Below are 8,277 nucleotides of genomic sequence, written 5' to 3'. Positions count from 1 at the left end.
TAATCGTAGCTCCGCTGCCAATATCCCCTCTTGCTGTAAAGTTATATGCAGAGAATCTGAGTAATTCTGGCAATGGCGGGAACCCTCGATTGCTCGAGGGGGGTGACGCTGCCTATGTGTGAGCCGCCGCTCTAGGCCTTCTTATCCGATGCCGGGCTCCGACTTCACTTATACAGTGCAATCCTTCAGTATGTAAGACTTCGCTGGGCAGTAAAGTCTTATAGATTAAAATTTATGTTTTTGCTCTGTTAAATCCCTCTTGTAATCGGCGGATTAGGAGTGTTCAGATGGAGCTCAGGAAAAATGCGACCATACGAGATCGCTGTTCGGACACGCCCCCGTAATTGTATTTATTTTTGATAATTTAATTTATTATTTTTTATAAGCTTAGTATTTTTTATTTTTCGTAATTTAGTGTTTTATACGCTGTCGGCATTTATCAATAAGCAGCGGACATGATACGCTACTTTGTATCATGTCCGCTCGCACATTGATAAATATGCCCCACAGACTGAACTGAGCAGACACACAGACTGCACTGAGCAGAAACATACACACACAGGGGCCGATTTATCATGTGTCTGGCGGATCTTAAGATCGCTGCTTCTTAACTCCTGTTTCCGGGAAACCTGAAGGCTTGCACTGAATTATCAAGCTCCGAATGGAGCTTGAAGCCCCTGTTTCCGCGCAAGCCTTCAGGCTCGCCGAAAATAGCAGTTATGAAGCAGCAGTCTTAAGACTGCTCCATAACTGGCCCGCTGCCTCTGAGGCTGCGGTCTTCAATCTGCCTGATCCTATACGATCGTGCTGATTGACACCCCCTGCTAGCGGCCTGCAGGGGGCGGCATTGCACAAGCAGTTCACCAGAACTGCTTGTGCAATGTTAAATGCCAACAGCGTATGCTGTCGGCATTCAGCGATGTCTGTCAGACATGATACACTACAGCACTAAGCAGACACATACACTCTATCTCACACACTCTCACTCACACCAACACACTCACACAGACTGCACTGAGTAAACATACCTACTCACACACAGACTGCACAGAGCAAACCCGCATACTCACAAACAGACTGCACAGAGCAGACCCACATACTCACACACACACACACACAGACACTGCACTGAGCAGGCACACACACTCACACAGACTGCACTGAACAGACACAGATACACACACAGACTGCACTGAGCAGACACACCTACTCACACAGACACTGCACTGGACAGATACATACAAACAGGCACTACACTGAGCAGACACACATACTCACAAACAGCACTAAGTAGACACATACTCACACAACCACTGTACAAAGAAGACACATACACTCTCTATCTCACAACATATTGTCTCTCTCACACACACACTCCCACTGCAAAAAGCAGACACACACACAGACTGCACTGAGAAGAAACACACACACTCACACACACACAGACTGCACTGAGCAGACACACACAGACTGCACTGAGCAGATACACACACACACACACAGACTGCACTGAGAAGAAACACACACACTCACACACAGACTGCACTGAGCAGATACACACACACACACACTGTGCACACACACACACAGACTGCACTGAGCAGACACACATACTCACACACAGACTGCACTGACCAGACATACAGACTGCACTGAGCAGACATACATACACACACATAGACTGCACTGAGCAGACACACTCACACACAGACTGAACTGAGCAGATACATATACTCACACACAGACTGCACTGAGCAGACACACATACCCACACACAGACTGCACTGAGCAGACACACAGACTGCACTGAGCAGACATACATACACACACATAGACTGCACTGAGCAGACACACTCAAACACAGACTGCACTGAGCAGATACACATACTCGCACACAGACTGCACTGAGCAGACACACAGACTGCACTGAGCAGACATACATACACACACACACATAGACTGCACTGAGCAGACACACTCACACACAGACTGAACTGAGCAGATCCATATACTCACACACAGACTGCACTGAGCAGACACACATACTCACACACAGACTGCACTGAGCAGACACACAGACTGCACTGAGCAGACATACATACACACACATAGACTGCACTGAGCAGACACACTCACACACAGACTGAACTGAGCAGATACATATACTCACACACAGACTGCACTGAGCAGACACACATACTCACACACAGACTGCACTGAGCAGACACACAGACTGCCCTGAGCAGACACACAGACTGCACTGAGCAGACATACATACACACACATAGACTGCACTGAACAGACACACTCACACACAGACTGAAATGAGCAGATACATATACTCACACACAGACTGCACTGAGCAGACACACATACCCACACACAGACTGCACTGAGCAGGCACACATACTCACACACAGACTGCACTGAGCAGACACACAAACACTGCACTAAGCACACACATACACTCCATCTCACAACTCACTCTGGGGTAGATTTATCATAGTGTGAGCGGACATGATACAATATAGTGTATCATATCCACCTCACATCGATAAATGTCGACAGCATACGCTGTCAGCATTTATCATTGAACCAGCAGTTCTTGCTGGGGTGTCAATCAACCCGATCGTATTCGATCGGGTTGATTTCTGTCTGCGGCCTCAGAGCAGATGGACAAGTTATGGAGCAGCTGTCTTTAGACCGCTGCTTCATAACTTCTGTTTCGAGTGAGCCTGAAGGCTCGCCCGGAAACAGGGGCATCAAGTTCCATACAGAGCATGATAAATCAGCCCCTCTCTCTCACACACACTCTCCCACCTCAACACACTCACACAGACTGCACAGAGCAGACTCACACACAGACTGCACTGAGTACACATACATACTCATACACAGACTGCACTGAGTACACATACATACTCACACACAGACTGTACTGAGAACACATACATACTCACACACAGACTGCACTGAGTACACATACATACTCACACACAGACTGTACTGAGTACACATACATACTCACACACAGACTGCACTGAGTACACATACATACTCACACACAGACTGTACTGAGTACACATACATACTCACACACAGACTGTACTGAGTACATATACATACTCACACACAGACTGTACTGAGTACACATACATACTCACACACAGACTGTACTGAGTACACATACATACTCACACACAGACTGCACTGAGTACACATACATACTCACACACAGACTGTACTGAGTACACATACATACTCACACACAGACTGTACTGAGTACACATACATACTCACACACAGAATGTACTGAGTACACATACATACTCACACACAGACTGCATTGAGTACACATACATACTCACACACAGACTGCACTGAGTACACATACATACTCACACACAGACTGTACTGAGTACACATACATACTCACACACAGACTGCACTGAGTACACATACATACTCACACACAGACTGTACTGAGTACACATACATACTCACACACAGACTGCACTAAGTACACATACATACTCACACACAGACTACACTGAGTACACATACATACTCACACACAGACTACACTGAGTACACATACATACATACTCACACACAGACTGCACTGAGTACACATACATACTCACACACAGACTACACTGAGTACACATACATACTCACACACAGACTGCACTGAGTACACATTCATACTCACACACAGACTGCACTGAGTACACATACATACTCACACACAGACTACATTGAGTACACATACATACTCACACACAGACTGCACTAAGTACACATACATACTCACACAGACTGCACTGAGTACACATACATACTCACACACAGACTGCACTAAGTACACATACATACTCACACACAGACTGCACTGAGTGCACATACATACTCACACACAGACTGCACTGAGTACACATACATACTCGCACACAGACTGCACTGAGTACACATACATACTCACAAACAGACTGCCCTAAGTACACATACATACTCACACACAGACTGCACTGAGTACACATACATACTCACACACAGACTGCACTAAGTACACATACATACTCACACACAGACTGCACTAAGTACACATACATACTCACACACAGACTGCACTAAGTACACATACATACTCACACACAGACTGCACTGAGTACACATACATTCTCACACACAGACTACACTGAGTACACACATACTCACACACAGACTGCACTGAGTACACATACATACTCACACACAGACTACACTGAGTACACATACATACTCACACACAGACTGCACTGAGTACACATACATACTCACACACAGACTGCACTGAGTACACATACATACTCACACACAGACTGCACTAAGTACACATACATACTCACACACAGACTGCACTGAGTAAACATACATACTCACACACAGACTGCACTGAGTACACATACATACTCACACACAGACTGCACTGAGTACACATACATACTCACACACAGACTGCACTGAGTACACATACATACTGACACACAGACTGCACTAAGTACACATACATACTCACACACAGACTGCACTGAGTACACATACATACTCACACACAGACTGCACTGAGTACACATACATACTCACACACAGACTGCACTAAGTACACATACATACTCACACACAGACTGCACTGAGTACACATACATACTCACACGCAGACTGCACTAAGTACACATACATACTCACACACAGACTGCACTAAGTACACATACATACTCACACACAGACTGCACTGAGTACACATACATACTTACACGCAGACTGCACTAAGTACACATACATACTCACACGCAGACTGCACTAAGTACACATACATACTCACATGCAGACTGCTCTAAGTACACATACATACTCACACACAGACTGCACTGAGTACACATACATACTCACACACAGACTGCACTGAGTACACATACATACTCACACACAGACTGTTCTGAGTACACATACATACTCACACACAGACTGCACTGAGTACACATACATACTCACACACAGACTACATTGAGTACACATACATACTCACACACAGACTGCACTGAGTACACATACATACTCACACACAGACTGCACTAAGTACACATACATACTCACACACAGACTGCACTGAGTACACATATATACTCACACACAGACTGCACTAAGTACACATACATACTCACACACAGACTGCACTGAGTACACATACATACTCAGACGCAGACTGCACTAAGTACACATACATACTCACACACAGACTGCACTAAGTACACATACATACTCACACACAGACTGCACTGAGTACACATACATACTCACACACAGACTGCACTGAGTACACATACATACTCACACACAGACTGCACTGAGTACACATACATACTCACACACAGACTGCACTGAGTACACATACATACTCACACACAGACTGCACTAAGTACACATACATACTCACACACAGACTGCACTGAGTACACATACATACTCACACGCAGACTGCACTAAGTACACATACATACTCACACACAGACTGCACTAAGTACACATACATACTCACACACAGACTGCACTGAGTACACATACATACTCACACACAGACTGCACTAAGTACACATACATACTCACACGCAGACTGCACTGAGTACACATACATACTCACACGCAGACTGCACTGAGTACACATACATACTCACACGCAGACTGCACTAAGTACACATACATACTCACACGCAGACTGCACTGAGTACACATACATACTCACACGCAGACTGCACTAAGTACACATACATACTCACACGCAGACTGCACTAAGTACACATACATACTCACACGCAGACTGCACTAAGTACACATACATACTCACACGCAGACTGCACTAAGTACACATACATACTCACACACAGACTGCACTAAGTACACATACATACTCACACGCAGACTGCACTAAGTACACATACATACTCACATGCAGACTGCACTAAGTACACATACATACTCACACACAGACTGCACTGAGTACACATACATACTCACACACAGACTGCACTAAGTACACATACATACTCACACGCAGACTGCACTAAGTACACATATATACTCACACGCAGACTGCACTGAGTACACATACATACTCACACACAGACTGCACTGAGTACACATACATACTCACACACAGACTGCACTAAGTACACATACATACTCACACGCAGACTGCACTAAGTACACATACATACTCACACGCAGACTGCACTAAGTACACATACATACTCACATGCAGACTGCACTAAGTACACATACATACTCACACGCAGACTGCACTAAGTACACATACATACTCACACGCAGACTGCACTGAGTACACATACATACTCACACGCAGACTGCACTGAGTACACATACATACTCACACACAGACTGCACTGAGTACACATACATACTCACACACAGACTGCACTGAGTACACATACATACTCACACGCAGACTGCACTGAGTACACATACATACTCACACGCAGACTGCACTGAGTACACATACATACTCACACGCAGACTGCACTGAGTACACATACATACTCACACGCAGACTGCACTGAGTACACATACATACTCACACACAGACTGCACTGAGTACACATACATACTCACACACAGACTGCACTGAGTACACATACATACTCACACACAGACTGCACTGAGTACACATACATACTCACACACAGACTGCACTGAGTACACATACATACTCACACGCAGACTGCACTGAGTACACATACATACTCACACACAGACTGCACTGAGTACACATACATACTCACACACAGACTGCACTGAGTACACATACATACTCACACACAGACTGCACTGAGTACACATTCATACTCACACAAAGACTGCACTGAGTACACATACATACTCACACACAGACTGCACTGAGTACAGATACATACTCACACACAGGCTGCACTGAGTTCACATACATACTCACACACTGAGCAGACACACTGCCCTGAACAGGCACATCAAGTCAAGTTAAGAATACTTTATTAGCATGACATTATTACATGTGTTGCCAAAGTAATAAGTAACAATAAAACAGATCAATAACAATTTATAAAGTAGGAGTATAATGGGTAAATATCCAACAATTCATTTAATCTGATAGGGGGTTCTGTTCATATGACAGTCTGTTACATATTTTGCTACTATCCTTTGTTTTTTTTCTCCTAAGAGTACACATAGGGGCCGATTTATCAACAGTCGGACGGACATGATCCACCCGACATGGGCTGTGCTCTCACTGATGTGGTTTTGCAGGTCTGTTACACACACAGACTGCACTGAGCAGACACACACAGACTGCATTGAGCAGACACACCTACTCACACAGACACTGCACTGGACAGAGACATACAAACAGGCACTGCACTGAGCAGACACACATACTCACACTCTGCACTAAGCAGATACATACAATCTATCTCACAACACATTCTCTCTCTTACACACACTCCCACTCCAACAAGCAGACTCACACAGGCTCCCACCCCACCCCAACACACTCACACAGACCAGACCCACAAACAGACTGCACTGAGTAAACATAAATACTCACACACAGACACTGCACTGAGCAGACACACATGCTCACACACAGACTGCACTGCGCAGACACACATGCTCACACACAGACTGCACTGAGCAGACACACATGCCCACACACAGACTGCACTGACCAGACACACATACTCACACAGACTGCACTGAGCAGATACACTGCCCTGATCAGACACACATACTCACACAGACTGCACTGGGCAAACACACTACCCTGAACAGACACACATACACACACACACACACACAGACTGCACTGAGCAGACACATATTCACACACAGACTGCACTGAGCAAACACATATTCACATACAGACTGCACTGGACAGACACACTCACACACAGATTGCATTGAGCAGACACACCTACTTACACAGACATTACATTGGACAGGCAGACACACACACACAGGCACTGCACTGAGCAGACACATATACTCACACACACTGCACTAAGCAGACACATACACTCTATCTCACAACAAATTATCTCTCTCACACACACACTCTAACTCCAACACACACTCACACTGCACTAAGCAGACACACACACTCACACATGCTCCCACCCCAACACACTCACACAGACTGCGCAGAGCAGATCCACACACAGACTGCACTGAGTAAACATACATACTCTCACG

This window comes from Bombina bombina, chromosome 10, assembly GCF_027579735.1.
Source record: "Bombina bombina isolate aBomBom1 chromosome 10, aBomBom1.pri, whole genome shotgun sequence".
Lineage (NCBI taxonomy): Eukaryota > Metazoa > Chordata > Amphibia > Anura > Bombinatoridae > Bombina > Bombina bombina.
Note: the sequence above shows the minus strand (reverse complement) of the source record.